A 13,066-nucleotide genomic window follows, 5' to 3' on the forward strand; every position below is an offset into this window, starting at 1 on the left:
ATTGATCTCTCCTTGTACTCTCCTTGTACTCCAACATCCTCTCAATAGTCTGAAAACAGACCTGCTAGGTTGATCGGTTAATGTGTTGGCCCCGTTATATACTGGCAGTCTGTCCGGGGTGCACCTGACCTTTTTACCATATGACAGCTGGAACAGGTTCCAGCCTCCCTGAGGTTAAGAAAATAAATGAAATTGTTTTGTGACCTCACGAAGCTATTTGATAAAAATATAGTTGTTAGCTTTAGTCTTTGTCAGTTTGGTCAAATTTGGTTTAAAAACCAACTAATCTGATGTGTTGTTTTTGTGTTTTATGCTTAATGAGGCTTTAGGAGGTCTACATATCTATTCTACAATATCTATTCAGAAGTTTAGGCATTTGAAGTGTGTAATGTGTGTAATGCTGATTTTTAAGTATTTATTATAAGCTGAATATCCACTGAGCCAAAAAAACAAACAGATTTGAGTAGGTTTATCTGAGTGCATCCACACCTGATTACATGTAGCTGGTGGTTTATCGACACCCTGTTAAGAACAGTAAATGCGGAGGTAGCCTTTCCCCTGATAGCAAACCATGAGTCACTAATTCTGCTAGTGTAGATCTTTCTATGCTGCGAGTGTAAAGCCTTGAATTGAGAGCTGATGAATAGGCAGGGAAGGCTCTTATCAGGGGCAGCTGCAAGAGTCATTTATCAGTGCAGAATAATGGCAGCGAAAAGAGATGAGTGGGGCAGTCGGCCTATTGCTCCACAGCATAATAGGCCTACATATTCTCAGTGTCCTGGAATAACTCTGTATCTCCATCTTTGTCACTGCAGGCATTGTGCGCCACTTGCCAAACAGGTATCAAGAGTCAAGAATTTGCCATAAGGGAAAAAAATGCTTCAAAACTCCAGAGACAGTCTGAAAAGGGTAATTTTTCATTTTGTATTGTGGTTGTGATTAAATAATGAACATTTTCTAAATTCTTGACAAGTTAGAGACAGTATCCGAATCACTGTCAGGCCATTTTAATGGTGAATTATAGTGTATATGCAGGGATTTATCATGGTGACACACTGATAACCTGGAGCTTTATTGTCTTTTGTGACACACTGAACAAAGAAAGACTTCACATACACAACTCCATACACTTACAGCACAATGAAACCGTGAATGCTAGCTTATAAATTCCACTGTGTGTACAGTAGTTGTGCTGTGATTACAATGGGAACTTGATTAAAAAAATGGATTTGAGCAGCAGTCTATTTTCATGTTGGACATAAAAATAGCATCATATTCAATACAGGCCATAAGTGCCAAACGTTAAAGACACAAAAAAATGTTTTAATATCTGCATCCTTCAAATGCATATGTTGGGTTTTAAATATGATCCAAGCGTGTGGGTGTAAATACTCAAGAGAAGAACACGTTAAACTCTTAGGCCTTTTTCTTTTCCTTCCAAAGCAGCATTCCTTCTTTTGTTATTGGAACATGCTTCATGTGCTGGGTTACGTGCTGCACAGTTCTCTCTCATGTAAGGTATTTTACAACCTTAAGCTTCCAAATGGGGCGATGCCGAGGCGGTACGGCTACACTGATGCCTTATCATCATGTTAATTAATGCCAAACACTAGTGACTGATGAGCCAGCATTAAGCTGCTAGTCTAAATGAGTAAATTAATGTAGCCATACTGTAAGCATGCAGGTATTTCGTTAAGGCCTCGATGGTGTGCGTGTGCTAGAGAAAATTCACCTTGTAAATCTGTTTTTGTGCCACTCAGCATGCGCAGTGCTTGCCTGCAAATACTTCCTCTTATGAACTCTGCATTGCCAAGCAAGCAAAATAGCTTCTGATCTGCAAACTGACTGTCAGTCATACGTTATTGTTCTTGTCGAGAACAAGACACATTACCTCTAAAAATAAACTTCTGGATCATTTTTAATTGATTATGGTTATTGACAACTATCAGTGTGAGAGTTGAAACATGAGCTTGTACCTGTACAACTCTGGGTGCACCTGTAACCTCCTGAAGGAACAAGAGAAAGATGCTGCTTTGCTCTGTCTTAATTTGTCTAAACATACAATAATACAACAATATTGTATTTTACACTAGGTCACTTAACAAAACCTCCTTTGCCAGTTTATCTAAGCATAATTAATAAAGCCCTTATGCTAAAGCAAGGCAGCTTTGAAAGATCACTTACATGTTTGGGATCAAACTGCCATCTAGTCTGCTGTTCCAACGCTCACCAGAGGCCTGCAAGTGATCAAACCTGCAAGCATAGACAGTTATTTACAGGTAATGACTTAGAAGCATAAACTTACCCCAAACACACGCACACACACACGTCTCTTTGCAGAAACGATAACACACTGCAGTTGGATAATGGCTGCTAGCTGCTGCTGTCGGGGGGCCTGCTGCTTCATTGTTGCATTCTCAGCAGCTTGTGCACAGGCCCCCTCAGAGGAGCAGCCTGTCTAAAGGGGAGGGCTTTCAGACAGGCAGCAGTGGCAGGAGGACAGCGTGTTGTCTTCACAGCCAGAGCAACCATGTCCCCACTTTGTGTTTCAACAGGAGTCATTTGTAGTGAACTGTTTGCATAGCAGGGAGACAAGAAATGGCTCTGTCCTTGCTTAAACTCTGTCCTGTCTCCTCAGTATGTGGAGGCCAGTGTTGACTTTGTCACAGAAACAGAGCAAAGCTTTGCAGTGATGTTAATCGAGTCTCAGCAAGTTCATCAATTAATTATGCAGATAGTTCAGCACAGGATCATGAAGGCTGTCTGGGAATTGTAACATTCATTTGCAGCCCAGTATTTCTTTAAAATATTTACCACAAGTACAGATGTAAGTCTTTCTGTAAAATGAATATATTGTTAACACTGCAAAAGTACTTGAGCAGATGGTGTTGGAGATGATGACTCCAGTTTAATCATTTTTTATTTTCGTAAAATGCAAGGGGGAAAAACACGATTATCTCACGTCTTTTAAGATCTTTATGTGCAAGAATAATAAATGGCCTACATTACCTGCAAGGTTGTCATCATTACACATATTAATACAAATGCAACAATTTTAGATGCTTTGAGTAAGCAGAGCGAAGATGTCCTCTCTGATTATCAGTTACAGCACAAACAGAGATGAAAAGTGTGAAAGCTAATTCATCAGCTCCTGCTGTTTGTGCTGCTTCATATTTACCGTCTGCTGACACCAACTAAGCGAACAGTACATGTAGCCTTTTTTTAGCCTGTAGACGAGACACTGCAAACCTGTACTAGGTAGGTGAGGTGAGACAGGTATGAATATAGTGTAACTATTTGCACGCTCAGGTTTATGGAACTGCACATGACTACAAATAGAGCTGATATATAAATGTAACTTAGTGACTACAATGTAACCATCAAACTGGGATCCAAGAATCCACAGGGGTCCGTGATTTGTACTCGGGGGTCGTCAAAATATTTAGTACTTGATAACAGAAATGTGTGCCATTAAGTACATATTTTTAAGATGTTGGCCATTTCCACTAATAAAACAAATGTATCACTGAGCATAACTCTGATGATATAATATGATACAAATAGGTTCATTATCAGCTATGAACAAAGAATATTGCTCTTGTGATTATGTGATTATGACAGGTCTTAGAAAAACGAATAACTCCATGTGTTGTGTGAATAAGCAAGTATAACCACCTCTGTAAAAGCAGTTTTGAAAGTTCGCTGGTCTGGGGCATTTCCACTAGGTATATGCCAACACAAATTCAATGCAAATTCATTGAAAGGTCAGACCTTGCGATGCTCAGAGAATATGCAAAAAACCCAACAGCTACAACTTAGTTAGCATGTTAAATATTAAAGTTCACGACAGCACAAAAAAACTGAACGAGTAAGGCTGGTTTGGAAGAGTTAGCTGGGGAAAGCCGCCTCACTAAAATTAGCATGATAGCACACAAAGTTCCCTCTTAACAAACCCCAAGACTTATGGTCCAATGAGCTTTGCACAAACCAAAACAAAGTGAAGATGTTTGGTCATAAGACACCATATTTGGCACAAACACCTCTTAACAACTGTGAAACCTGGTGTGAAACACGGTGTTGGAGGAATGATGATTTTGGCTTGTTTGCTTGTTTTGTAGCCACAGGACATGGTCACCTTGCACTCATTGAGCCAACGGTGAAGTCCTCTATATCAGCAGTCCCCAATGTTTTGGCACCAAGGACCATTCATGTCCGACAATATTTTCACGGACCGGCCTGTAAGGTGTTGTGGATAAATACAACAAAATAAAACCAGTACCGGTACAAAAAAAGAAGATTTATCCATAACACACAGGAATAGACCCAGGGAAACCGAGTTAACGATAAAAACGATTAAAAAATAACAATAAAAATGCTGAAAACCATAAATTTCATACCCGAGCCTCAACTCTCGCGGCCCGGTACCAAATGACTCACGGACCCCGGCGGGTGGGGACCGCTGCTCTATATTGCAAAGTATTCTAGAGTCAAATGGGAGGCCATCCGTCCGACAGCTAAAGCTTGGCTAAAATGTGTTCAAAATTTCTTCTAATTCTCTGTTTTCATGTGATTTAAATATATTTTGGTCTTATTTTTCAAGAATTTTAACAAATAGCTACAAATTGCAGGGTTTCGTCTGGCGCTTTCTTCCCCTGTGTCTGCCACAGGTCTACATGTGGGTATTACCTACATATTACAGCACATAAGGACACTGCTAATTCACTTTACTGCAGCTGTTTATATAGTCAGTAAATACCTGTCAATCATTACCTAAACTTTCTGTATCTGCAATCCATTTTTTGTTTATAGAGATACAAAATATGCTATGTGTAGACCTATAAACGCCGGAGTTGTAACAATGATCGTAATGTAACTAAAGCTTGGGCTAAGACCCTAAAAGCAACATTTGGGTATGTTTTTGTTGTCGCCCGCTACCGCAACAGACAAACTTGTTGTTTTTTTTAATTTAGCAAGACACATTATTTGCTATCTCAGGGTGGCAAGATAATTAATATGTGATCACAAGGGAAGAGCTTGTTATCTGCAGATAACAAGATAATGAAGTTGTGATTGTTAGATAACAGGGTTGGGAGAATCTGTGCAAGCACGGCAGCACTTGGCTTCGGCAGTTTTGAAAGGTTTCTTATAATTATGTTGTTTACAAAAGAGAACAATGGATGAAAGCAGATTTAAAAGAAGATCTTTGAGCTCAAAACAGACAGTTGGAGCTAAGATCATACCACGTATAACATGTGTAGTGTTCAATCACAATAGTTTGAAAGGGTTTGCAAGCAGCTGTTAAAAAAAAAACACTCCTGCAGGAGTGTCTGTGAATAATGCCTGCAGCACACAGGTTAAGTAGTCTTCTGTAGCTTGTTAACTCTGAAGAAGTGTGGGCCAAATGTTGCAGTTGCTGTGGTGTTTTGCACAGCTCTGCATATCAAGAAGGCAGGTCAGCCGATCTGCTTTGTCTGTTATTTATCTCAGAAAGATGACTCACATGTGTGTACACTCCTCAATGGCTGCGAGCTATATAACCATGTTATGCTGGGTGGATTATGCATCTGTATCAGGGGCGGTTGCACAGCTCCTAAGAGAAAATCTATCATCTATTCAGATTTTGGAGGCTGACAGGAAGATTCAAGAGCTTTTAATTTTGAAACAAGTTGCACAATAAGTTCATCCCATTGAAACATTTGACATATTTGAACATGCACTTACAACTTTGAAACATTGTTACAGAAAAGGGTGATATCCACCTAAAACTGACACCTTAAATAGACATCTTGTTGTCATTTTTATCAGAGAAATAATAATGGATCTCTCACTGCGATACATCACCTTGTGCCCCTGATAAGAACACTCTTGACTGGGCTGAAGCCATCGTATCTGCTGATTCTGGGCTGTTTGATTTTTGTAATTCTGCTGGATCTTAGCTGAGCATTTCATAAAGTATCACATATTTTAATCGGTACCAGTATATTAAATATTATATTCATGTTATTTGTGTTGCTATCTCAGATACTCTTTTACAGTTTTTAGTGAACTGAATTGTCTTATACGACATCACATTCAGGGACCTCCAGGTATTGTACCTCACAGACCCTGAGCTTGTACTTTTACTATTTTTAATTTTATTAATTTTTTTTATATTAACCTTTGTCCTAAATCGTTTTAAATACATTTCCAATGCTGCTATATTTATATTAGCCTGATGATGCTTCTGCAGCTGTCACAAGTTTGTAGCTCCTTGTCCTAAATCTAAGACAGGATTTCAGTTCTTGTCCATCAAAATACAAAACAAGCTTCTTTGAAGAATGCGCTGAACTACTATCATCTGTGTGTTGACTTTAACAACATTATTAGTGGCTGTTTAAATATATACACTGATAAACGCAATAATAGCAATGACAAAGAACCTTTGTGTTCACGTAAAAAGGGACATATCCTAGATGTAATTATTTCCAAAAGTATGCACAGCCTAGGGATGTTCACTCTGACCATTTCTGTCTTATTTAAAACAGCCATCTCTGCAAAAGAATCAAAACTGGTGTATTAGGAAAGTACTTTATTAATTAACATACACACACCACCTCTGTCTACAAATCCTACTAGGCCATGTTGAGCGCTTTAATATTACTGTTGCTAATGTTATTGGTTCCGTGAAGATACAATATTTCTAATAAGATGCAAAAACCATCATGGAGGGATGTCACAGTGGTAAAATTGCAAGAGTGTGCAGACAAAACAGAAAAACAGGTTGACTATGACATTTATAAAAAGAGACTTTGTATTTTTAATCTTGAACAAAAACAGGCAAGACAGATATTTTCTTTCTCTGAGATTATTAATAAAAGCAGTGATAATGTGAACACAATATTGCCTGTCATCAACAGACTGACAAATCCCCCTGCATCACTCTCCCCGCAAAGCGTTATTGTTATCCAGTAACTCATGAAATGATTTTCATCCTTCTTTTCCCAAAAAGTCAAGAAAATAAGGGAAATCATTGGTAATCATAATAACATGAAAGCCCTGAGCCTTCAGATACTGTTACCAGTCTGACAACTTTCAACTACTAGACTCTGCAGCTTTAACAGGAATTGTTCAACACATGACATCCCCTGTTTGCTGCTTGGATACTTTGCTGTTTTCACCTTCATAGCAGCAGATGTGCTTCACATAATTAATAGCTCTCTCCGGTCAGGCATTTTCCCAAGAGGTTCTATAACAGCAGAAATCAAATTCTTAAGAAGGCTTAATGTAGATGCCTCACTAATGAACAACTGCAGGACGATATCAAAGGTGCTCAGTTTCCCTTGCTATGCATAATACCACTGGATATATTCAGATGACAAAAATGGATGTTTTTAAACATTTAACAATAGAATGATATGTAAATGTAACAATGAGCAAGATAGATACATAGATATATAGATTTAAGGGACATTAGGGTAATTAATTACACTGCTCATAATATTACTTTCTCATTTTTCTCAAAGACCTGAAAAGTATTGTCACATAGCTATTAGCTAACAATCTAAACCTTAGGCCAGTGGTCCCCAACCCCCGGGCCTCGGACCGGTACCGGGCCGCGAGAGTTGAGGCTCAGGTGTGAAATGTATGGTTTTCAGGGTTTTTATCGGTTTTCAGCGTTATTTTGTTATCGTTTTTATCGTTAACTCTGTTTTCCTGGGTCTTTTCACGTGTGTTATGAATAAATCTTCTTTTTTTTGGTACCGGTACTAGTTTTATTTTGTTGTATTTATCCGCAACACCTTAAAGGCCGGTCCGTGAAAATATTGTCGGGCATAAACCGGTCCGTGGCACAAAAAAGGTTGGGGACCGCTGCCTTATGCTACCGACCTTTCTCTTAGTAACTAGATTTGAACACAAAAGCAAATGCACAAGGCAAAAATGAAAACTAGCTCAAAGAGACTTCAAAGCGATCACAACAGTGATTCTACTTTAGAAACATGAGCAGAGAGAAACCGAGGCAACACCACTGACGGCTCATCACTGCTTTTGTTACCTGTTGAATATCAGGTTCTAAAGCTAAGGCGCACACTTAGCTTTAACATCACTCTGGGTTCTTGGTTAGCTTTGTGTTAGCATGATATCTTTGCACATGCTAACACAAAGCTAGCCAAAATTGTGTCAACAATATAAAGCTGTTGTTTTTGTTTTTACTGTCACGGTCTTGTCTGTTTACACAATAAAAATAAAGCTACTGTCCATATCAGTCAGACAGCTACGGTTCTTTCAGAATTTTCCTGAACTTTCGTGAATTTTAACAAACACTAAAAAGGCTAAGCGCCTTACTCCAACACACTAATTTACAAAGCACCAAAAGGCCTGGGCCTAGTTCCATTTCAAATCTACTTGTGCTTTACAAAACATCCAAAAGTCTCAAATCAACAGGTCTTCTATGTGGCCCCAGAATTAAAAAAAACACAATGTGAAGCAAGTCTTTAGTTTTTCTGGTTCTCACCTCTGCAACAAACTTCCTGAACACCAGCTATAACCGCCGCTTTGTTTACTTGAATCTTTATTATTTGAAGTGGCTTATCAGTAAACCATTTCTGCAGCCTCCTCTTAAGCTTTTGTTTGTATTCATTTCTAGAGTGCGGTTCCCCGTGTTCACATATGGTCTAAAGATTAGTCATTACAGATCAGTGTAAAACAGTTGTCTATAGAGGACTGCATCCTCCCACAGTTTTACCACTATTTTGACAATGTTTTCACAAAGCTTGTGTCATGGACGCCCTGCGTATGCAGTGACAATCACATCTACAATAAAAATTATCATGACAGACACCGTGTACATACATATGTGAGAAGATGAAGAACAACTTATTTCTAATTGTTGCTGTTATATTTTTAGGATTGCTTTTTCATGTTGTATATAATGATGTTTCAAATGTCACTTTCTATCAGTAAAGCACTCTGAATTACCTTGTGACTGAATATTGCTGATTGATTTAACTTGACTTATCATCTTAAAGTGAACTTTTGTCTGTGTTTGAGCTTCATCATGTTAGAAATCAACACTAAAGGGAAAATTAGTAGCCATTTGTTAAAATGTGATGAGAGGGGATCGGTGACTGGGTGTTAGTATGTGATAAACTGGGAATGAGTGCTTGCAAAACGATTTTGCAAAAGGAAGAAACTGCTGATTCTAGAAGTTTGCCTGTTTGTCTTTGTAAGGCGATAAGAATAGTACACTGATGAGATGTTTGCAAATGACTACAGACTATCATTCAGAGACCAGACAGCTTCGACCATAACAGGCCTTCAACGCTGAATCGCTAAAAGCTTCACATGAATAGAATTTGAAAACTAAAGTACAAACAGAAAAACAAGTGTCTGCATCCATTTTCAACACAGTTCAATAAAACCATTAACCATAAAACATTTCCAGATACTGTCTTTTAGTCTGTCCACAAAGTTCAAGCAAATGTTTGTGTGCAGTTTTTTTATCCTCACTGACTGACGTTTCTACTCCTGATTTCAATCTGAATGTTTTTCTTGTTTGGTTGTTTTTTTTCATTTTTTACAATCTCTGTTTCATCTTTTTAACACTTCAAGTTTTATAATCAAAGGCTTTGCAAATAAAATTATAAGATGCATCGAGGTGGATAAGAATAAGGGAAAATCTAAGATAAAGACTGTTATTCACTCTTTACCCTTTACCTCTTTACATCATGCAAGCACACATATCTGCAGCTATATTTATCTTGAACATGAAAGTGCTTTGCATGATATCTGCCTATCTACAGATCTGTGTGGGTTTTTTTGTTCGAGCAAAGGAGCAACTCGGTTAGCTAGTGTTCAGGTCATCGAGAATGACTGATGTCTCCAATCCTCGCTGTTGCTTGCAGCCTTGAAGCGCTTTGATTAATCATCTCAGTTATTATTCTTATTACTATTATCACCACTCATTGCTCTGCCTCAGCTGAGGAAAATTCCTTGTGGATTTTCTCTGTCATTCACTGTTCAGAAGTCCAGCTGTCTACAGTGGTTTGCTGAGGCTTTTACTCCTTCCATTACAGGTCACTGACAGAAAGAAGCTCTAAAGGTTCTGTGCTATGCCCTTCCTTTGGAAAACATGCATTTGTACATAATTTCACATGAATATTTGATCATGTATCATATCTTTGGAAGCCCATTTTATAATGAAGAGTCATGACAATAAAGTCAATGAATATTAAAATAAAAGAGGGGAACTATCATATATTCTCTTGACCTCCTCAGTTTCTTCCCCCTGTCTCACTAGTGCCGTTTCAAAGTGACCCATTTCTCTCTGCAGTCTGAGCTTGTCTCTGTGAAGTCCTGTGAATATACAGCAGTGTATGAATAAAGACACAGAAGATAAGGAAGCGCTCTTTCTCAGGCACTCTGAGGGCTTATCTCGAAACTACAAAACGACCAAACTCTGGACCGCTCTCCCTCAATTTCTCTGTGTGTCATTAAAGCGCTTTATTCAATTTAGGGCTAATATTCTTTGAGAGTTCATAAATTTTGCGCTGAAATTGTGGTTTTATTGTCCATAAAATCTCATCTAGGCTTCCAGAAGGATTTAAATGTCACAGTTTAATGTGAAACTTTCTTTTTTATCTGCTTCCTGCAAAGACTTTGCATGTGTCAAAATGTGTTTGTTGCCGGTTGAACACCGGGGTTAACAAAGGATATCATGTAAAAAACAATAATTCCTCAGGGATTATGTACTATATATATATATATATATATATATATATATATACATATATATATACATTTAAGGGTACACACAATTGTACATGTTTCCCTAAATGTAAATGGAAGAACAAAGGACGCACGCATACTTCAGGCCACATTTCTGGAGAACCAATCAAGTCTGAGAAAATGGAAATGAAAATACGGAGAAACTGAATGTAATTTAAAGCAAAACAAACGTTTCAATATAGCTTGCATTTCTATCTCTACTTCATTGTTATTGCTTTAACAATTGAGTGTGCTATACAGTAGGTGTAGTGTAATGGTCATACATAAGAGCGGATGCTGTGGAACTTTTTTTAGGCTAATTCATTGTTGAAATCATATCAACCTCAGTCAAACAGCCACATACTGCACCATGTTCCATCCGTGCATCTGCAGTTTCAGTTTCAGCCGTATGCAACACTGTGTGAGTCTGTGGATCCTTTGCTTTGGACTTTTTTGCTCTGGTTGTGGTTCCAGAACTGAGAATCCCAAGTACTGATCATTTTCGCCTCTTTCTTCTTTTCACATCTTTGTTATTTTCTTTCGTAAGCATAAAGTCTTTTCACTCTTCATATTTATGCACCCCTTTGCATTTAATCCTTAGTTATTAACAAACTCTCGTCCCGTCTCCCTTCCTTCACCCACAGATTCTGGTTCTGCCAAACACTTCTTCCTGTCAAAAGGGAGTTTTTCTATCCCACTGTTTTTGCCTGGTAATATAAAGCGCCTTGAGGCAGTTGGTGTTGTTATTTGGAATTATGTAAATAAATTAATTGACCTTAACTAAATTAAGTTGAGTAACTGTTGTGCAAACAGCCTGACTGAGTTTTACCAGTCGATATATGTTACCACCCCCATCAACAGGCACAAGCTTTCAGTAGTGACTGAATAAGATAATGGATACAGGTGGCAAAAATGAGGTTCCTCCAAAAGGTGTATGGGAACACATTTATGGGGGGCGGGGCCTGTTTCTCCTCCACAACATAAGAAGCCACTTGAAGTGGCTCTACAAGGACAGCTTCTAGGTGAGGTGTTTGGGACATGTCTAACTAGGAGGAGGTACCAGTGTAGACCCAGAGGAGCTGGTGCAGGTGGCTGTGGAGAAGTCCTGTAGCTCTGGGCGTCTCTGCTTATACTGCTGCACCCACAACCCAGTCCCGCATAAGCGGCTGAAAATGGTTGGCGTGACTGAGAAATTAATTTTTTTCTGATAGAGTTATAAAAGAAGTTCATGAGTACATATGTTGTAACTTAAATACATATGCACATTTTTGCACACACAGTGTTATTCATAAATCTACACCCAGTTTTATGCATCTGGCTCCCGATGGCCATTACCCAGCTCCTAGTCAAATAAACCCTGTGTGTTTGCCAGAGTCCTCATTTAACCCTGATTAACGCAGCCCCCAGCAGGAGCGCACCACTTCATAATTCCCCTTTCTTCTCGTTTCAGTGGTTACAGGACAGGCCCGGTGTCACTGTGGGGTTTAAAGGAGGTCACGTGATCATGAAAACGCTGCACACCTCTCACCACACCAATTACGCCATGCGAAGGAATGAATGATAAAGCCCGTCAGGAGCCCTTGCTGAGAGCAAGAACGCATGAGAAAAGCTGTGAGAGAGACACATGCCTTAGCACTGCATGTTTTAAGCACATGTTCCCTTTTCGCAGTAGATTAAGAGCAGGTTGGTCAGGCGGCCCGTCTGCATTTTAATGGATCTCGAGGTGATGTTTTATACAGCTCATACACAATAGGCCCAGTGTGGCTTTACTACGCCCACAGGCAGCTATTTTTCAGCAGCAGTGTTACTCCGTACTGTGTACATTAGGAGAGTGTGTGCTACAGGATTAAAATAAGAGCATTGTGGTCACTCCTGCTACATTTGTATATATAATGCTATGTTGCCATTGTGGTATAGAAAATACCACACTGGGATGTTACTCAACCACAGAAGCGGTTGAGTAGTTGGACCGTGTACAATAAAAACTTCTCCACTGCAATTTTTGCTGTTTTGATTTCATGTTAACATCTTTTCAGTCTTAGAGACACTATTCGAGTTATTTCGCAGCGTGAATGATCCAGCACAAGAATACCTTAAAGTAAAGGTGTGTTTTTTTCTTCCCGAGGTAAAGGAAAATGTGGGGGGGGAAGGAACTGGAGGTGGGCTTAATGAACACTGATGAACACTGGAGCAATGAGGGGGGGAAATAGTGTCACTGTTCAGCCACATTCTCAGGCACGTGTCAGTCTGCCGTTTCCAGTCCAAATAATTAAATATCCAAATCAGAAGTCCTTTGGTGTTTAAGGAGCCAACACAAAGTGAG

Source organism: Simochromis diagramma, unplaced genomic scaffold, assembly GCF_900408965.1.
Source record: "Simochromis diagramma unplaced genomic scaffold, fSimDia1.1 OVJJ01000781.1, whole genome shotgun sequence".
Taxonomy (NCBI): Eukaryota; Metazoa; Chordata; class Actinopteri; order Cichliformes; family Cichlidae; genus Simochromis; species Simochromis diagramma.